General features: G+C 44.4%; 1 protein-coding gene and 1 long non-coding RNA gene across 7 annotated transcripts in view; one reads left to right on the top strand and one right to left on the bottom strand.

The window, feature by feature from the left end:
- The window catches only part of DENND4A (DENN domain containing 4A), a 51,190-nt gene extending 45,913 nt beyond the window's left edge, over positions 1-5,277 (bottom strand). For 2 of the 5 annotated variants that reach the window (XM_014264576.3, XM_014264579.3), the window contains exon 1: positions 4,538-4,879. The gene's annotated coding sequence lies outside the window, so the exon portion shown is untranslated. Of the gene's footprint in view, positions 1-4,537; positions 4,881-5,118 lie in introns of those variants that run through there. The other 3 variants (XM_014264578.3, XM_074549149.1, XM_026791314.2) reach the window with 3 other exon arrangements.
- On the top strand, positions 3,402-15,332 carry LOC102075111 (uncharacterized). Of its 2 annotated transcripts, XR_012582074.1 has the most exons (4): positions 3,402-3,674; positions 5,886-6,010; positions 11,414-11,569; positions 11,711-15,332. It is a non-coding gene; the product is annotated as an uncharacterized LOC102075111 (long non-coding RNA). The 2 variants fall into 2 exon arrangements; XR_012582073.1 differs by lacking the exons at positions 11,414-11,569; positions 11,711-15,332 and adding an exon at positions 8,896-9,385 and having other exon boundaries at positions 3,405-3,674.
- The last annotated feature ends 5,876 nt before the right edge of the window (positions 15,333-21,208 follow it).

Here is a 21,208-nt window from a genome sequence, read left to right as displayed (position 1 = left end):
CTAAAGCTCAAGTCAAAGCCAAAATTCAAGAGTCCAGCCCACAAACCCCTTCTCTGTGTTTGCATAAAGCTTGCACACAAGGTGAAGGCATCTCCTGGGACTTTATTTATTTACATACATGTACTTACACATCACACTTATTGCCTGCTCACTTTCATTTCAGATGGCCAAACTGAAATAACTTTATTAATTAGTAATAATGATTTCCCTGACCCAGATTTTTAAAATTCAAGATTTATGGTAAATATTAAACAGGGAGGCTATAACTGGCTAACTTCTAACACGCTCCTTATTCTTCTCATCCCATTTTTAGACCACAGTTCCTCCTCCTTTCACTCCCCTGCCATTATTACTTAGTTCACTCTGTATCAGCCTCCACAGTAACCATTATCTAATGTACCCATTAGACACATGGACATTTTCCATATATGTATTAGATAATGCAATATATTTTACATCTAATATATTGAAAAGGTAAAAATACACCATTTAAAATAGTCAAGCCAGCCAACACTTTCTGAAGTCTTTCATTTCCACTTCTCGATTTCCTCCTGGCACTGTTTCTGAGCTCTTTAGGGAACTACCAGTGACTAGTTCTGCATCACACACTGCTACTGAAATGAGTGTTATAGATCAAACCTCTGGGCATCACTGCCCTGCACGGTTTAATTTTGACTCTGGAGTCTGTGGGAGCACTTCATAAGCATCAGCAGCCTATTTTCAGAGCAGCCACAGATCAAACTTTCAAACCAGGTAGACTAAACCTGAACTGAAGGACAGCAGAAAACATCCAAGGATTATTATGGCATACAGCAAAGAGCCTCATTCATTTTGAGTAATTAACTGGCCAGTAGCAGTGCTAGAAACAGCTGATTTGTAATAACAGTTGAACAGCAGTGATGCCTTCACAGCTTACACATATTCATCCCCTACCTGTTGGCTGCCATCAATTAAAACAAGGCATAGCTGGCTTTAGCTTCCACAGGATTTGCTGCTCTTAGTATGGCAAAAAATTCTACCCCAATTTGTGTCTGCAGTAGCAGATATTACTGCCATACAGAACTGATGTATAAGTGAGCAGACCAAGGGCATTTTCTGTGCTCTTGTCAGCAGCCAGTGCAGCCACAGCAGAAGGACAAGGGACAGGAACCTGAGCCCAGCACACCTGCATGAGGGCAAGTTCAACCTCAACTTTCTCCAAGGGTCCTACATTTTTACACGTTTGGGTTTGGAGGGGGATTGCAAAGTGAGGAGGGAACAGCCTGATTTGGATTTTGGGGTTTTTTTTTTTGTTTGGCTTTGTTATGAGTCAGCTTAACAAAAGTTTGAAGTTTGAATACATCCCAGAGAAACTGATTAAAACACTGCAACAAGCAAGATAAACATACTGGAAATACACCAATCATCACAAATTGCATCATGCTTTGTTAAGGCACTCATATAGAAATTATTTTAGTGCCTTTTTTTTTTTTTTTTGCTCCTTTCATTTTTACTATTATTCAGTATTACAGTTCTTTCCAGGAAACTTCAGAAAAAATACCTGAGTTTTACAGCAACACGTGTACCAAAACCTTTACCACTGGAACCCTGTCACACAGCAACATCGCTGGAAACCACCAAACATAAATTTGAACAACATTACAAAGCTATAATTGACTTTTTATTTTTTAATCCAACATCAACTGGGCAACATTTGGCCTCCAAATTTCTGGTCATATCAACACTACATTTAAAGACTCAGGTCAAAGTTGAGGAAAGGACAAAAAACGGAACAAAGGCTTCCTGCAAGTCTTCACTTCAGGAGATAAATTTAAGATTGAGCAAGCTTTTGACTAAGTACTTATTGTGCTATTCCCATTCCAACCTGCCTGTGTTTGGCCAGGAAGCACAAATGTTTCTGCAGCCAGAGTTATAAAAAGCATTTCAACCTACTATGACTTGCAAAACTAACAGCAACTCAGCTGCTAGGGAGCATGATGGAAATAAAAAAGGATGTTGAATATTTAAGTGACGCTGCAAATTTCTTCTTCTTGTATTAAAACCTCAAGGTTACCAAACCCCATTATCCTTCAGCTTGGTTGAGGAATTGTCTTCCTCCCTGAAGAGTCACAAGACAGTTTTCTCCAGCTATCACACACTACAGCAGGAATTAACCTAGAAATTAGTAAACCCTCAATGCAAAATGCTGCAGATTAACCACTGACGGGCTGGCTGCTGGCACGGTGGTGCCACAGCTCTGTCAGTCACACAGAGCAGCTGGATTAGCTACAACCTCAGCCCCTCAGGGACCAGCTGCCTTCACTCCCCACCTTTCTACTTTCCCTTTCAAGCACATATTTGAAATAGAAGCAGGTTATTGACATTGTTTCTAAGGCTTGACCTGCATCAGCTGCGTGCACCTGAGCCCTGTAGTGTGTGCCAGGCTATGTCAATATTTGTGCTTTTTCGAACTAATAATTAACTCTGGCTATATTAACTAGATAACTGCTAATATTGCCATTAATACATATAGTAATTCCATTAAGCACCATACTGGGGTTATGTCATACAGAATGAGCTGAAACACAAACCTGCAACCATATGGCTACAAAAAATATCAATACTCAGAGGTATGAAAATCTCAAATACTGGGAAAATATTTTTAAATAAGTCCCTGTTTAAAGAAAATAGTCCTGGTGCTTTTTGTCTTACTACTTGCAGAAGCAGATCTTCTATTTTGTGCTGTTTTCTAATAAATTCACATTTTAGAAAAGGCTATTGGGTAAAGCCTGTTCCAAAGGAGCAGAAGCCACTCAAACTTCAGGAAAGTATTCATCCAGCTGGAGCACAACATTTCCACAAGTAAAACATGTACATCACAGAAGCTCTTAAGAGAAGCTTAATCTTTTTTGTTCTGTCTTTAAGGTTCCATGCAATTTTCCCCTTCCTGAAGCTAACCACAGAAACTCTAATGCTCTGTTTTTGATAATTAAACTATTTCAATGCCAAGTCATGATAGCCCCTAAAAAACAGCTCCCTTTACCAGAGCTCCACTTTAATGCTCACTTTAAATAAACTTACAGACTCCTCAATACTCTAAAAGCTAGATGAAGTTTCTGCAGTACTGTAAATATAAGACTTTTTTTAAAAAAGATGAGAAAAGCAAGAGACTCTTACAAAGTAAGACTTGCATGCTAGACACACAAACCAGAAATAATCCATTTACTCCCCCTTGACCTTTCTTGGCTAGACTAACTCAATTAGTACCCCTAAACTACCAGACACTTGCCAAGATAACATATTTGTGTTTAATCATTCAAAAAGTGAAATATTATGTACTGTAATGTAACACTTTTTACGGAAACCTCCAGTTGAGCAACAGTTCCAGAAAAAATTGTGAAATGAAGTAAAAAACTGCCCAGAACACCATACTTCCACTCAAGTTAATTCAAAGAAATTAAGTTTCAGTACTAGGCAGAAAGTCAAGACCTCATTTTCAGCAAAGTAGAAGCGGCACATTTTTAAACGCAGCCTGTTTGGAATAACTTCGGAATAGCAACCATCACTGGGAAGTTACTGAATGCCATCATTCCCTGGCCAGCAACTTGTGCCACACGCAGACCTCATGACAGAACGACGACAAAAATGCCAGGGCTGATTTCTACAGCCGCTTCCAGCGCGTTGCATCAAGCCAGGTATAGGGTAACCCAGGCTGCCGAAGGGAAAGCCGGGACAGAAACACGCACCGTGGGGCTGAGCAGCGCCGGGCAATTCCGGCTGACGCAGCGGGGCTGCGCGGAAAACCCGCACATGGCTCTGGGGACACGCAGCACACACACGCGGATCGGGGCAACGCGCACACACGGGCTTGGGGGAGCGCACAGACCCGGCTTGGGGACTGCACACACACCCGCGGATTCGGGGACACGCACACACACACAGGGTTTGGGGAAGGCGCACACACCCGCGGAATCGGGGACACGCACACACACACAGGGTTTGGGGAAGGCGCACACACCCGCGGATTCAGGGAGACGCACACACACGGTTTGGGGAAGGCGCACACACCCGCGGATTCAGGGAGACGCACACACACGGTTTGGGGAAGGCGCACACACCCGCGGAATCGGGGACACGCACACACACACAGGGTTTGGGGAAGGCACGCGCACACACACACAGGGTTTGGGGACACGCACACACCCCGGCCCGCCGGCGTGCAGCCCGTACAACATGGCAGGTCGGCGGCGAGGGCTCGGCCGGCCCCGCCGCCCAGGGAGCCCCTCGGGCCCGGCGGGGGCTGGCGGGAGCCTCGAGCCGACGGGCACAAGGAGAAAGGAGAAAGTTTTCCCCCTCCCACCGCGGCCCAGCGGAAAGTTACCGCCGCCCCCGCGCCGCTTCAGCCCCCGGCCCGCCAGCGCCGGCCTCCCCGCCCCCGCTGACAGCCCCGCGCCCCTTCCCCGCCGGCCCCGGAACGCGGCAGCGCCCGACCCGCGGCATCGCCTCGGAGAATCCCCCGGTCCGCGCCCCGCGGCGGTGACAGCCCCGCCGCGCTCACCTCAGGCGGGTGCCGCGCTCCCCAGGGCGAGGAGCGGGTGGTGAAGGGGTTCGGGGGGCAGCGCGCTCGATGCCCGCGCCCTTATCTCATCCCAGCGGAGCCCGGCTCGCCCCCGCCGCCTCCCGCCGTGTGGGCGGCTCAGGCGGGATCCCCCCTCCCCTCCGCCGCCATCTTGGCTGTCACGGGGCGGGGGAGGCGGGCGGCGACCCGTGATCGCGGCGGGGCGGGCGCGGGACGGCTCCCGCCGGGTCCCGCGGCTCCTGAGGGGGGACCGGCCGTGCCCCGCCGCCCACCGGGTCCCTTCTGAGCGCTCCCCCTCGCACCGCGGGTCCGCCGCTCCCGCCTTCCCCCTCACGGAACGCGGCCCCTCCGCTCCCGCCTTCCCCCTCACGGAACGCGGCGCCGGCGGCTCCGAGCCATGAAGGGGGGAGCGGGGCTCTCTAAGCGAAAGCGCCTAAAACGCAGCGCACAGACTACGGGCTCGACTGTGCCTCCCCCCACGTCAGCCTTTTAATCTAGACAGCATCTTTAATTTAAACCGAAATTAATCTCCGGCCCAGATAGGCCGGGATTTGGCTCACCTGCGGCGCCCGTCGCCTGGACCCGGAGGAGGTGCCGGCTGTCTGGAAAACAAGGGATGAGAAAACCAAGGGATTTTCTGCAGGCTTGATGTAACCCGCAGCAGGCTGTTGCATCAAAGACTAGAAAAAGAACCCGAGACAAAAATAATCTTTTAAGAGCGTGCAGCTAAGATTAGTGCAGCGTGTCAAGATGTTGCTGAGCGCAACAGAACGAGTCCTGCCTGTGCCCACACTGAAATAAATACTACTTTTATGGTACCTTGTCCATTACAACCCTGAGTTTCCAAATTTTATACCAAAGGGCTGATTAGGGATAGGTTCCAACCATACAATTTTGAGCTTGAATTCAGTCTTACCTCAGTTCTGGATGTTTAGCTTAAGGGTTTAGATGTGGCGAGTTATGAAAGACATAAAATTAATATGAAATTCTGAATTTGTAATTACTGTGAACTGAACTGTTAATACTCAGATATGTTCAGACCTACTCTCTTGGTTTACCTCATCCCTTTGAAAATCTGACCAAATAGGAGAATGCAAAAGCCAAAAAGTATAAAATAACATTGATTTTCCCCACACGCTTTTATTAATTAGATTGTTTATAGCAGAAATGCTGCTTCTCGTACCCCCCATGTAGGAAACGTGACTGGCACTAGTTGGTGTCTACCTGGGCAGCAGCACCCATGTGCAAGCCTGCACATGCAGGCACAGCTCTGCGCTGCCAGGGTTGATGTTTGGGAGCTAAGTCTGTCTTGTTTTTTTCTCAACAGGCAGCAAACCGAGTGAGGAATGTGTCAGGAACTACGAGAACGTTCCCATTCCTTGTGTTTCTACGTGAAATGCATTTCTAGCCACACCCATAAAGAACTTGTCTCTCCAGACAGTACACAGTGGGGTAAGTGAGACACCAAGAACCTAGAATGTCACTATTCACTACAGCAGGATGCTCTGTGTCCTTAAATTATCTGGTGTGCTGGTAGAGACTTTTCTAAATCAATTTCCAATATATTTTAATTCTGGAAATGCTTTTCAAATAAATAGCAATACTGAACTCCATCTTCTGGCTAGTGTTAGTAATTTTTGATATGAAAACTGTTCTGTGCTCTCTGCTCTTGCTCATTTTTCAGGTAGGCATAAAATTTAGGCTTCAGCGTTAACATCCAAGATTAATGGGTCTGTTCCTACTTCTAAGAGTATTGTTACAGCTGCCTGTATACTGAGCAAAATCTCTGTCCTGATGTATGGATAGCTCACTTTGCAGGGTTTAAGTTCATAACCATTACAACATCCTGGACTGTTTCTAATGGAAACTCATTTTGGAGAAATAGAATTCTTAAATATTCTCAGTCATTTTATATACTTTTCAGCTCTTATATAAGTAAAACATTATGTAGATATTTTTGTTTTGCTGTTAATTTGTTTCCCTCCCCCATTTCTGTCCTTCTAGGACTATCTGCATTTAATTACACATTGTGTCAATGTCAACAAATTGTGGTCAGGGACAGGGTTCCCTTTTTGCAAGGCCTGATACAAACACCAAAGGAGTTTCTGCCCCATACTGCTATCACAGCTAACAGTGCTTATCTCTGTCCTGTCTTTCTTGTTCTTATATCTCCCCCTCCTTCCCACCCTCATCCTTCAAACCTCTGCTGCATTCTCTCCCTGACCTGCCTGCTGCTCATGCTCTTGGCTGTGGCACACTTTCTTCCCCACCAGCACATTTAATTGCAATGTTCCATTTCATTATTAGCCTGTCACCACCTTTATCAAGTCGCCTTTCCTAACAAATCTCACTGCGAAGCTTTCCTGCGTAGCTCATCATCAATTTCCCACTTTAAGGCTCTTCTAAAGCCACGTGCAAAAGGGCCTATGAAAAATTGTGACTGTAGTTCTGTATTTATTTGTGAATAAAGAGCAGCAGCAGTGAATAGTGCTACTGTACAGGCAGAGACAGATTTACTGTGTGCCCAGCTCCTGCCAGGCTCATTGCACAGAGATGTGTCTATGTGTCACTCACACAAAGCCTTTCCTTCCCTGGGATTTTCGGGATCTCTGAGCAAGGATCTCTGCTTGCCCATGAAGACCCGAGCCCAAGATCATTAAGTCACTGAAGTCTACTTATTAATTGCAGTCAGTGTTGGATCAGATTCTTGTTGTGCATAGTAAGCTAATTAGCCAAGTTAACAACTGCATGTAGTGCAGGTGGGCAGGCACCAAGCACGCTTCGTGTGGGATTCTGCTGCCTCTCGAGTGCAGGGTGGAGCCCTGGCAGCCAGATTTAGCCTCCCCCGTGGTGCAGCCAGAGAGACACGCAGGCTTTCTATGGACCAGCAACCACAGAACGATTTTTTTCCATGTTACAACCCCAAATTTCTAGCTTGTGGCACTGAAGTAATTTTCAAAGTAATTTTCAAAGTCTGGTTTAGATTATTTTAAGTGCATTTTACACGTGGGTAAACTCAAGCAAGGCAGAGGACAAGTGGCAGATGGTCAGTGATGGAGCCAGGAATAGAATGGAGAACTCTGCTGTCCCAGGACATGATTTTAAGAGACTTTGTCCCAGGATTGTGGGTTTGATGATTTATAATTCATGGGGCTTCAGAAGTGCTTAAAAAAATGCAGCTATCACTATTCCCAGTTTTTCCTGGCAGAGACTGGCTTCCATAAGCAAAACAATTTTAGTTTTCAGTTTCTTAAGTGTGCAATTTGGGACTTAATCTGTTCTCTTTGTCACCAGTTTTATGCCTTTTGAACTCACTTGGCTGTGCTTTGTGCACTGCTCATTTACCTCTACAGGAGAAGGATGAACCTCCCAGAGAACCCAACTGAATACCTTTCAAATAGACCTATCTGTAACCTTGGTAAAAATAACTATGGAGATAATGATAATGGATAATTATAAACTCCATAACTGGCAAAACAAGACTCTGCATTTCAGAAGATGAATTGCCTTACCCTGTCCAGTAACCCACTTTACAGTACAGTAATGGATCTGCATCCGGAGGGTTATGCAATGAAATGGAGCCTTTGGCAAGCTGGGATCACACTGGAAATGAAGCCACATCTTCATGGGTTTTTTCATACATGCATATTTGTAAATCTGGGACTTATCCCTTTTGACATAAAGAGACCATCCCAGCTTGGAATGATTAAATTCTAGGACAGATTATGAAATAATAAAGCATTTAAATATTGTGGTGCAGCAGTACAACAGTGCAGTCACCCTTCTTTTTACTGATTCAAGTGTATCTCCAAAAAGCTTTTGCACTCCAGAGAAACTACTGATTATACATTATAAAACAGTAAATAGAATATCATATATGTATATCAAAATATATATCTATTTTTCAGACCCTTCTCTAGGTAAAGTAATTACTGAAGCAGCTAAAAATATGGGGAAATGAAGGAAATACAGGCCCTGGTCCAAAGGCCACTGAACTCAGCAGAAGCACTGGAATCATGTGTGTCATGAATCACAATTCACAAATGCTAATAAAGAACGTTACTGTATATGTGTAAGGATAAAGTCTGATTGTCTAGTTGCAGTATCTAGGCATTCCACTTGGATAAAATGAGGAGATTTTTTCTCCAGCAGGTAGGGAGAGTTTCTCAGCAAGCATTTATTGCCAATATTTATGGGAGAGTTTGTGGTCCCAAACGAACAGAAATACTGGGAAACAAAAAGGAAAGAAAATGTACCCAAGGAGGAGATCCAGCTGCTTCCAAGTCATTTCTATAAATAAAATTCTGATGTGAGCTCATTATCATTTCCCTTTCCAGCACCGATTTGCTTCCTCAAGATTTCAGAGTGTGCATCTAAGGACTTGGGCTGCGCGTTGTAAAGTTTCCCTCGGCAACTGCTAAAATTATTCACGAGGCACTGCAGCATGGCAGCAGCTATCAGCTCTGAACGGTAGGAGAGGCAGGGGATGGCCTTTGGTGTTAGTCAGGGATAAACCAGTGCAGTTGTGCTTGGCTGGGTGGTGAGGGTTGGGGTGTCAGGCCTGTGATGCCATCAGTACCTGTTGTCCTGTCGTTAGCGGGCAGTCCGCGTGTACAGCTGGAGCACATCTCTGGATGCTGGAAGCTCCCAGACAAATATTTGCAGTCCATTTTGTGAGCACGGGACAGCAGAAGGGTTGCTTGAGGACGGCCCAAATGCTAATGCATCTATCAAAGCTGGCTTGCTGTCTGTGCCAGCACTAACCTGGTTTAAGTATTGCTGTCATCAGTAATGCCAGATAACAAAAGCTGCTCTTTGTGGAGTAATATCAGGAAGGAAATTGTGCATGCAGATTCGCCAGCAAAAATAACAGTCTGGGGCTGTAAATGTACACACTGATACTGCTGCTTTGTTGCTATTTTCAGCAGCTCCTGTTCCCTCAGGGGTGAGAGGACTTAACTGCTATCCCTGCTGTTCATGCATCAGCCTTAAAGGTTCCATGTGGATGCCTGCTCTTTGGCCCATCTGGGGGTGATTTCTGCAAATAGCAGTTTTCCTCTGAATCAGTATTCAATTCATCACCAGAGCCACGCCACATGATACTGTGGGGCCATAGAAAACCACTTTCCTTCACTAGAGATCTCTAGTGAAGAGTTCTTTATTATTTGCACTTTATATCCACCTTCCAAGCATGCCCAGGCCAAGCAATTGTATTCCATGTAGCTAAATCTTCCCCACAGTTTTGCCTGACGGGGATACTTCAGGCTCTAAACTCCTGTGTAGTCCTGCTGTTTAAAGTTTTTGTATTTTGTTCTACAGATTGCTTATATCATAGTGGGTGAAGTATATCTATCACTTAACCACTTCTCAGGAGTACTATTAAGCTTAATTAATGTTTGTAGAACACTACTGAGATTCTCAAGAGAAGCAGCTATAGAAGTGCAAAGGATTATAATTAATTTAAGACTAATTTTTGAGTAAACGGCTAACAACACTTAAGCTGAGATTTTCCGAGTAAAACTCATTCAGTTGATTTTTAGACAAAATCATTCTGAAGTTTTGTTTCCATTTACTACTACCACTGTATGATGCATTTTGCTTTTTATTATCCTTCAATATCCTTTGATATATCCAGGCACACAGTGCACCTTGTTTTAGTTCAGGAAATACTGCCCAACATATGTAAGTCAAGTTAAAATAAAACTAACTAAGTAAAAAGTAAGCAAATCAATAAACTCAAAGACAATCCCCAGCACCATTTGCCTTTAGTATAATAAGTGTTTGAACCATAAAGCCTGTAATTAATATTATGGAATAATTTCCGTAATTATTTATAAGGCATCTCATTTACATAAATAGTCATTATCTGGAAATAAAACCAGATCATTAAAATTCTGAAAACTGATTGAGATCAGTCAAGGTGTACCAAAGAGATTTGCTAAACTCCATTTGAAAGAGTTGTGAGAAGAAATCTCCTCTCCCAGACAAGCTGAAACAGGACTGCTGTGGGAGGGCAGGCAGCGCTTCGTGCACATGGCATCATCAAACAGCACGGGAATTCTGCACGGTGAGAAAACATTGGGTCACTCCTCTCACCAACTGCCATGGAGACTTTCCAAGGAGCTGCATCTGACACATCTGCACTGAAAATCTGACCCAGATTGTAGCTGAAGCTCTCCTAACACAGATTTCTGCTTTTCTGAGATTCTGCAGCACTGAAAATACTTTTCGAAATACTCATTTCTTTCAAAATACTTTTAATGCTTACAGTATCTTCAATAATTTCAAAGTTTTGCATCCAGTCGGAGAACACTTCATGTAGGAAAAAGGAGAAGAAATGGCACTCTTGTGTTTCTATTTGCAAGCTGGGTTGACCACTCCTCAGTTATTAGCTAGAGAGTGATAGGTATTAAAAATTATGTCCTGCTTGTCACAAAAAATGCATCTCTGGTCCTGCTGTCAGTGCCTTTCAAGGTCCAGATTGCTCTTTGTTCGATTTTTTCTAGGTAGAAATAAACTCACAATTTTTGGGAAAAGTTACAACCACAGAACATATTTTAAGAAATTTGCAATTGTCCTGAAAGGTCAGACCTGAGTCTGACATTTTCAGTGTGAGATACATCTTTAAGTGTAAGTGTAAGCCCAGAGTAAGGCAATACACCACGACCCAGCCTGTTTGGATTATTTCCTTGCTAATTCCTAGAGAATGGAAGTTGGCTCGAGTACTGAGTCATGAGGATTTCATCTCAATACAGATATTTTTAGTATCTGTTATTTTATCTTGGGTACTTTTAAAATCTGTATCACTGCCCAACTCCTCTCCTAATTATCTGAAATTCTTTTCTTCTGTAACAGCTTTGGAATGTGCACTTCTATTATTACAAATCCTGTCTGCATTAGATTGGGTCCCACCTGCTCATCCATCGATTGGCTTAGGTAAGAGTGCCTTGTTTGAAGCCTCAGCAGCTGCTGAGAAACCAGCACCACAGAGGAGCAGCATCAAATCTCACGGTGAGTCACTGTGAATGTAGGTCAGCCCAGGCTCTGCCCTGTGCTGAGCTCTCAGAGCCTTGGCTCCAGCTCACCTGAAGGAGTCCCAACCCCAACAGACCCCCTCACAAAAAATTATGTTTGTGTTCCTTTGCCATACAGCACTGCCTCTTCCATGGGGAGTTTAGAGCAGATGAACAATTTCTTAGCAACTGAGCCACAACCAAGAGCTGAGAAAGGTCGGGAGAGAAAACACAAACCAAATCACCTTGCAAGTAAAATACACAACCTGTTTGTTTAACCCAATTTGTGCCAAATAACATTATAGATCCACTCAATCTCAGCCACTTGAGGCTCACAATCAATGTTCTAAGAGCAGGAGAGGGAGGGTGATGGATCTGCTCTGATTCATACCTGGGGGAGACCCTCTCCTGCAACAGTCAGGGGTTCTACATAATGAGGTTGGCAGAGACAACTGTGAATCGATTATTAATTAAACTGCTTGATCACCTCCTTGGAAAATGTATGACCAAATGTTGGTGCACAGAAAGTGATTTACATAATCAAGTTTGAATTTGACTCATAATACAGTACAAAACTACCTTAATAAATGGAAATTTTAAAAAATCACACTCTGACTCTTGATACAAAAAAAAAGAGTACTTCAGTGCAAATAATGAGATGGGAGGAAATGTCCTTGGCAAGTCAATTTGTTCCATGCTGCTGATGGTTCCTGTTAGTGACAAGGATTTTTTTTTTCAAGACGGAAACAATGGAAAACAAATGCAAAAGCATTTACCAGAAGGCCAGGCAATGGCAGCTTTACCAAAATGTCAAGTGTGCAGAATAGAGTCAATTTAAAAGAGAATTAATTATTTAAACTGAATTAATGTGACTACAATGAAGCCCTGTTAAACCATCTCATCCATCCTGTTTCCAACTGTGCTACCCCTTACAGTCTAAGTCTAAATACTGTGACCTCAATTTTCAAACACTTCAAACAAAAACTCTCTCACCCGGTCACAGTACCAATATATTGCTTTTTTAATATATTTACTGCATCTCTACCAGGAACTTACCCACAGAATTGTGCTCACCTTCTCCACATTCCCAACTCATACGAATTTGACCTCTGGGTCCCCTTTTCCCTCTTTTTCTCTTTCATCTTCGTACTTCTTGTGTTTTCCCAGATGCTTCAGGCAGTTTCTATCACTGCATTCTCCACATCATCCTTTGCCTGCAAGTCTGCCTGTTGCATACAGTCCTCATATCTTAATTTCAACAACTTTTCTCTTTTGTTTCATGCATTGTCTTGTCCTTGTGTGCCTTTGGGGCATAGGACAGAATTTTAGGTCTCTAACTTTCATATGGAAGGTCATTTTCTCAAAAGAATCTCCACACCTACTTCCCTGGGAACCCACTGTCCCAAAGGGCTTCAGTTCCTCCTGGACTCTGGCCCATGATGTTGCAGTACACAGAATATCACCCTAGAAGGAATACTCTGTCCACCTTTGCATTTTCCAGGTCAACACGAATTTGCAATGCTGTCAACGATTTAAAGGTGCAATAATGGTTATGTAGTGCTCTTTTTGCTGGATAGTGTTACATGAAGTTTGGCAAACATCAGCAGAGCCACTGTTCCTCTTTTGTATCCCTCAGGAATATCTATAACCATGTCTATCAGTGATAAGTCAAAACTGTCACTTTTGTTTTCCAGTTTCAACATGGGCAAAAGAACCATTCCAAATCCATCCTTTTCTGCCACCCTTTAAAGCTACATCTGGGCTAGAATTTACATAAAAGTAAAAATAAAAAGTAATTTTCTATTTCACGGAGGAAAAGAACTCCTATCTAATAAGTAATGAACTTAATTGCCCTGGGTCTTGACTGTGTTGGGAATGCATATTAACTTAAATGCATCAATGTAAAAATCAGTCTCATTAAACTATCTCAAAGCCCTAGAATAGATGGAGCACTGCATTAACACTTGCACACAGTCATTCATATTAAAGTTATAATTTACAGGAGCTCATAATGAACATAAACAGGAATTAAAACTGAACTGAGGTGCAATAAAAAGGATTAGTGGCAGTGATATTTAAATTGACAGTTAAAAACTCTTCTGGAGCACTTTCAAGGCCTTGGAGAAATACAGTTGGTTGGATATCCTATTCTTTATTTCTTGGTGTACTAGAAACAATGTATAAAACATGAGCACACCGAGGCCAAATGAACATCTTCACTGCAGAAATGTATTTCTTAAGTTATTTTTTAATTTGAAATGTCATTTTCGTGTCGTGCGAGGGGAATGACTGATGTGCATGTGGCAAATTGTGAGTTCTTAGAAACCATACTGTTTTCTTGATCATTCATAACCAAATACATAAAGATCCTTCAGCGTATCACTCTTGCACAGCTTGTACGAGATCTCCATAGCTACCCTTGGCACAACAAGCACAAACCCAAGTGCCTTTGCAGGGCTGATAAGCAGACAGGAAGCAAAGGAACATCTGCTACAGCTTTAGATGGTTTTGCCTTCAGTAACCACTGAAGCTCTGCATTCCACGTCCTGCTCGCTTGGCCTTTGACTCCACCAGCTGTTGGACAGGAGATGTGAAATGTTGTACCTACAGAAAGGGAGCTGCATTATTTTTAAAGGACCACTGGGGTATTTAATGGCATTTTTTCTTTCCGTTCTCTGATGACTGGAAACACTGGATAGCAGAATCTGCATATGGAGTTACTTCCTGAAAGTCAACCACTTCCTATTTAACAATTTTTTTTAATGTTCTGTTTTCCTTTCCAAACCTGCTTTGTTTTGTTTTGTTTTGTTTTGTTCTGTTTTAAACACCAAAAACAATTGCCCCATATACTGAATAGTAATTATATTCATCATAATCATTGTAAGGAAGCCGTGTGCTTCCCTGGATCAGGGCTGGGGCTTCCAGCCCAGGCAATCTGTCTTCTTGGAGCATAACAGCATTTCTATAGCATGGACAGCCAAGGAACAGAGTTACACAAAATAAATATCAAACTATTTAGTGCAAACCCTTTCTTTGTTTAAAGAAAGAGCTACTGAACATGATGTTTTATAAAGGAGCTCGGCCAAATAATGCAGATTCTCTGCTCTTCTGTGTGTGGAAAATCTGCTCCAGATAGTTCAGCAGTTCTGCACACCATGGTATTTTCATTTGCATGGAAAACTACCAACAGAGAACAACTAACAGCAGCATATTTTTAGGATATTGAGGCCCATGCATCTTTATGTACTTCCTCTGAGATTGTAATTTTGTCTAGGAGATTGCAACAGTTGTGACGAAATCGGATTTAGCCGTGTATGGTAGATCCTATGGCTCCGACACAATGAGATGAAGAGGGGCTCAGAGTAACCACAAGAAAGAGGAAGATACTCTTCCTCTGCTCCAGAGTTATGTAAATGTAACTGAGAAGAGAATTTTACTCAGAAATTCTGTGTTCTGTGCTTTGGAGTTCTATACATTTTTTTATATGTTCTATTCTTAAACTGCAGATGGATGCTGTTTTGCCAGAAAATCAACGAAACACAAAGATGGCTTCAAATATTTGGACGAGTCATGTTGCCACTCAAAATACAGAAGCATCTGTCATACCACTGTCCTAGTGAGATCATAAAAGCAGAGACAGAGTGATCAGAGAAGAAAATACAGGACTTTTACTCCATTCCCAATACAAGCTATTTCTCTTTTTAGGACCAGGAGCCTACGTGGCACAGAGATATTCCCATAGTCTACAAATACAACAGCTGAGTACCTGAGGTGACTACTTTGCCACTATTTATTTAGTTAAATATAGGAATAGTCATAAAGACAGTAGATTTACTTGGGACTGACAAATTACTAACTCAGGTTATTATTTTATAATGGAATCACAGAACCCCAGAATGGTTTGGGTTGGAAGGGACATTAAAGATCATCCAGCTCCAGCCCCCCTGCCATAGGCAGGGACACCTTCCATTATCCCAGGCTGCTCCAAGCCCCAGTGCCCAACCTGGCCTTGGAGACTTGCAGGGATCCAGGGGCAGCCCCAGCTTCTCTGGGCACCTGTGCCAGGGCCTGCCCACCCTCACAGGGAGCAATTCCTTCCCAAAATCCCATCCATTCCTGCCCTCTGGCAGGGGACACCATTCCCCCTTGTCCTGTCCCTCCAGGCCCTTGTACAAAGTCCTTCTCCAGCTCTCCTGGAGCCCCTTTAGACACTGGAAGGGTCTTTAAGCTCTCCCTGGAGCCTTCTCTTCTCCAAACTGAACATTCCCATCTCTCTCAGCCTGGCTCCAGAGCAGAGGGGCTCCAGCCTTTGCAGCATCTCTGTGACCTCCTCTGGACTTGCTCCAGCAGCTCCAAATCCTTCTGCTGTTGTTCCCCAGGGCTGGAGGAAGCTCTGCAGGTGGGGTCTCACCTGAGTGGGACAGAAGGACAGAACCCCCCCTCACCTGCAGCCCTCTCTGTGGGATGAACCCAGGATATAGAGCCTTTCTGGGCTGCTCTCCCTGCTTGTTATCTTCTGCATTTCACAGGGAGCTGACTTTTTTAAACTATATTAATATTAGAATAATTAAATAGCTGTCTTGAACTGTGTGCACATTGCATTTAACCAGCTTGAAAGCAAGCCAAAACTTGAAGCAATTTTTAGAAGAATTGTAGAATCAATACATCAATTCCCATTAATTTGGTGTCAGAGGAAACAAATGTGTACCTGTCTGAAACGTGTGCCTTCCCTGCAGAGGAGTGCTAAAATAGGCATCTTCTGTCTCCCTGCCTTCCCTGTGCCCTCCAAACACCAGAAACCAGGGTCACAATGAGGGAAAACCAGACTGGCTGCAAAATACAATGAAACCACTTTTATTAACCCAGTATCCAGGACAAGCTACGCACCAACTGTGCCATGTCAAAGCCATCCCAAGCGCTACCCCATCCACTGCACTGAGTTCCTTGTTTCTCCCCTGGTGCTGCAGTCCCCCCCAAACACATCTCCTTTGCAGGGCTGAGAATATCTAGGCAAGCTGAGGTGAAGCTCCATTCAGTCTGTCACAGCCACAAGCTGTCCTTCTGCACAGCAGCGGGACAGTATCAGTGACTATTCCCAACTGAGAGTGCATCTTAAACCAGCCAAAGTTCTGGATCAATCCAAGCTCCCCCAAACATGCTGTGCTGCATGCAAGCATCTTGCACATCTTGCTCCCTGCACAGCTGGCTGCTGAGCAAATTTTTGTCTCGGGAGGTATGCTCAAGCACATGAAACATATTTTTAGCATCCCAGAGGTCTGAGTACTCCCAGAGCTGAGAGTGCAACCTGGCTGGCAGCAGGTTTCCAGAGAAGGAGTAAGAAAGAGGCAATGGGTGATGAGATTACCCCCCACAGGAGGAGACTTCTGCCTGGAATATCAACACATCTTTTCAGTCTCTCATTGTGACTGTTTGTGCTTCCATCAGATTTTCCGTTTGCTCCTTCAGCTACGGGACCAGATGGCTCCCACACATTATGCTCTGAATCATGGCAAGGCTCAGGGTGTTTGCTGTGTCACAGCAAACACAGGTGCCAGACCAGGTTAAACTCCTCACAGCCAGCATGGTGCACCCTGCTCAGGGGTGGGACTGCAGCAGGCACCTACAGACACACTCTGGGGAAGATCTGAGCATCCCTTTCTTCTTGCAGGAAAACGACTGCCATACCTTGAGCACAGATAGCAGGGCAGAGGGGCAGAGCAGTGACACACGGCAGAGGACAGATGCTCCACACTTCCCGTGATGCACAATGCCTGATGGCAAGGAGTCCTGGTGGGCCAAGGACAGGAGGCTGTTGTTCCCCCTCTGATTTCCCCTTGCAGCTTGTGATTAAACTGGTGCTGACACCTTGCCCAGTGCCTGTGTGCAGAGCCAATAGCCCTGGGCAGGACTTCTGGCCATGAAGCACCTACTGGAAAAAGAGACAATCTCATTGTTTGAGAGCATCTCTGCATCTGGTGTTTGTTAAATAGAGAACAAAACTGATTTTCTCCTCACTTTGCATAGATCTGGGGTAGATCCAAGCTGTGGCAGCCCTGTGAAATGAGAGTGAACAGGAGGGGTGTTTGCAAATGTAATGGCCCCTGTTTAGGAGGGCAAGACTGGGAGGATTACACAGAATGTGATTTGTGCTTCAGTTACAAGACCATAAACATCACCCTGCAGTTCTCTCTCACTGAAATACTGCATTTCTGAGCACTGAAAACCACGGGAACAATGAAAAATGCTTTTGCAATACCTAGGAGACATCTGGGGCTCAGTGCAAGTTACAGATCCGGAGGCAGAGGAGGGATGTCCTGGACAGCACAATTGATACGCTGAGTGTGCTCCAGGTCACACCACGGAGGAGCAGCCAAGAACCTGGACGCTGTCCTATGGCCACACTCCACCCCAAGCATTTTCTGAGATGAGAAAATTCCCCTGTGGCTGTTTTTCAGCTTGCTTTCCTTGCTTTGTACTTACATGGCCCCGTGTTGGAAGTGACAGGGCACCTTGTGAGCGTGTGCTGTGCTGGCCTTTGCTGACAGGCGCTGGCAGTCAGGGAACACTCGTCAGGACGGGGACAGTGACCAGGAATGTCACAACCACAGCCTGTGCAGAGCAGCTCCCATGAAGGTTAACGCGTGTCGCCACCACCTTTGAGGTCAGTGTTGGCCTCGCTTTAGCAGTCCTATAAATAGATGCCCAAGGTTGACTGAAAAGAGGATTTGGCTTGGCTGGATCTTGTTTAGCATTCCCAGGAGAGGAAGGCAGATTCTTTTCCCTTTTTCTCTTCCAGCCTGTAACCTTGAGTTGGTCTCTGTGGGGAACATTAGTGGATTTGCCAATGGCTCTGCCGCTGTGAGCCGGATGTCCTGCTGTGCCACACAAACCGCACGTACACGTCTCTCCAACCTGCAAACCCAGACCTAATTCCACTAAAGCCTCAAACTAATTCCTCACTGGCAAAACTAGGGAAAAACCCAAACAAACCTTGAGCCTAATTGCTTGAAAACAGTAGGACACCTAGTGGATTTATAGGGAATATCTTCGGGATTATCAGCAACATTTTGTCATTTTCTTGGCAAAACCAGCTGTGAATATATTTATAGAGCAATCACTGAAATATCAGGGTTTCTATTTAATAAATTAATCTTGTTATAGCTGTTACAGCCTCCAGTTTGCCTGAAGAAGTTACTGCAACCTATAGAAAACCCAAAGAGCATTGTTCGAATGACTTGAAAAAAAAAATTATGGAAAACTGGATGGTTCCCAATGTCTGGGAACAGGAGGAAGGATATTCTGCCAGATCAAAGCCATCCCAGTTGTTCCATCTGACAGCTCTCTAATGATCTTAATGAGCAGAGTTTTACAGCTCAGCCTGGCTCCCAGTACAGTGGTGCAGCTCCACAACAACGTGGCCATGCTGAGCAGCCGGCCCTGCTGGTTGTTTCAGCACAGAATGACTTGGCCACAGAAGCCAAAGTGCTTCTTCATTCCCCAGGGCTGATCTTTTGTATCCAAATCAGAAGATGAGGGGCCCCGTGATAACGCCTGCGCTGCTGTCGCTGCTTTGGCCTGGTACCAGCTCCAACATCGAGCAAATTTTGACCCTAGAGAGGGAATAAACCCCTCTGGCAGGGTGTGTAAGAGGAAGAAGATTTTGAGTGATGATTCTGTGAAATTATATCTTGGCCAGCAATTATCCTGGGGCTGCCAGGGTTATCTTGCTGGTGTCTCTGGAGGCAGCAGACACAGACAAAGAGCTGAGTGATGAGGCCAAAATGGATTCAGGAAACTGATGACTTCATTTTGACAGTCATCACAAAGAACACCAAGTCATGGAGTCCTGCACTCAATTCCTGTTCCCAAAACATGCTGAAAACTTTCCTTCCTTTCTGCTTACCATAATATTGTCCTAGTGAAAAATGTCTCCAGAAGATGGTTCATTTTTCTGTTCCCTTCCCACTCTTTCTGCAGTGCTGCAGGGACTCCTAAAGAACAGCAAGACCAGAATGAGATTTGATTTTGGATAAAAAATCTGTTCAGATGCAGGTCTTTTTTTATTCTAAGTTCAAGGTTAGGAAAGGAAAGGCTAATTTAGAAATTAATTTTGATTTGGTCTATTTCTTCTTATACCCTTTCTTCTTAGAGCTGTAGAAATCAGAAAGGACGTAGCGCGTGATGGAATGCAAATGAGTTATCAACAGAAAAATTCATATTAACTCCTTGTATTTTCATTATTCCTACCTGTGGCATAGAATTACCTGAAAAATAGAATCCTTGTACATTGTAAACCCTTTAAATTGGTCTAGGGTTTTGAAACAGATTTTTTTTTTAAATTTTAGTGCATGGATTTTTTATTTGAAGGGGTTTTTTTTCTGACTGACATGTCAAACTGGGGATGGTGCGTGCTAAGAGTATGCTTTTCTCTAATTTAGCAGCTGGATTGGAAAGCTTGAATTATCTCTGCATAATTGCAATGATTAATGGATTGTTAGGAAATTGCAAAGTATTGATTGAATTTTCCCCTTAGGAAATATTTCTCCTCTGATAAAACACAGTTCTGGGGCTTTGCTTTTGTCTTTCCTGCTTTCTGCTCCGGGGAAGCCAGGGGCTGCTTTTATCTGGGAAATGGGAATTTGGGTCAACAGCCCTTCAAGGACAATTTTGAATTATTGTGATTTCCAATCCCAAATCTTCTCTGAGCTTTGCAAGGAGATGGATTTGTGGATTTGCAAAGTGTGAACAGGGATTTCAGAGCCAGAAAAGCTCTTCTTTTTTTTTTTTTTTTTCTGGGACCAGCAGCAAATACTGGCCATCCCTGTTTCACATTCTGCCATTTCCATGTCAAATACCACCAGTGAGCTCTGCAAAGACACCTTGACCTTGTTGTGGGAATGCCACAACCATCCAAGATGGTGGCAAATTTTCCACTTTATTAGGCCAGGATTACTCTGGGGGATCTCAGGAGTTGGTGGGAAGAGGGAAGTGGAGAATGAAGTGAGAATTGGATGCAGGGAGAGCTTGATGCACAGTGCCTGGGGCTGGGCAGCTGGGAGCCCTGACACACATCTGCACCTTAATGGTGCTGGGCTCTTTTTGGCAGCTGCTCTGCGAATTTCCAGAGCAGACCCATAAATACACAGCTATGAGTGCCACCTCTGCTGCTTTTCTTCGCTAAATTGAACATCCAAGGCCCAGCTGAGTATCATTCCTTGTCTCTGCTCCAGTTGCTTGGGACGTGCTGCCTCTGCAAATGGTTCTGCCTAAGTTAGGAATTATGAGAGCGTGCTAATTCAAGGTTTGCCATGAATTCAGTGTTCCCGCAAGGATGACACTAATGGCAATTAGTGCAGCAGAAATGCCTGTGCTGAGTGACTGTTCTCACATTAAAAGCTGTCACTTGGAGAGCGCTCAGGCTCTGTTATTCCAGGCCTGACCTCTGCTTTCTGGCTGTGCTTCCCGTGCACGGCCGGTGTCCCAGGCCATCCCATCACTGCAGCAATTCACTCTGGGATTTTACACAGGGAAAGAGCAGAGTAGCCCAAACCAGCCTGTGCTGACAGTGACATTTCCTGAGGGTTTGGATGTTCTCCTCTGGGGCTTGAACAGCAACAAAATTAACCCAGGACTGAAC

The sequence above is a fragment of the Zonotrichia albicollis genome, chromosome 11 (genome assembly GCF_047830755.1).
Source record: "Zonotrichia albicollis isolate bZonAlb1 chromosome 11, bZonAlb1.hap1, whole genome shotgun sequence".
NCBI lineage: Eukaryota > Metazoa > Chordata > Aves > Passeriformes > Passerellidae > Zonotrichia > Zonotrichia albicollis.
This window is presented reverse-complemented; position numbering and strand designations above follow the sequence as displayed.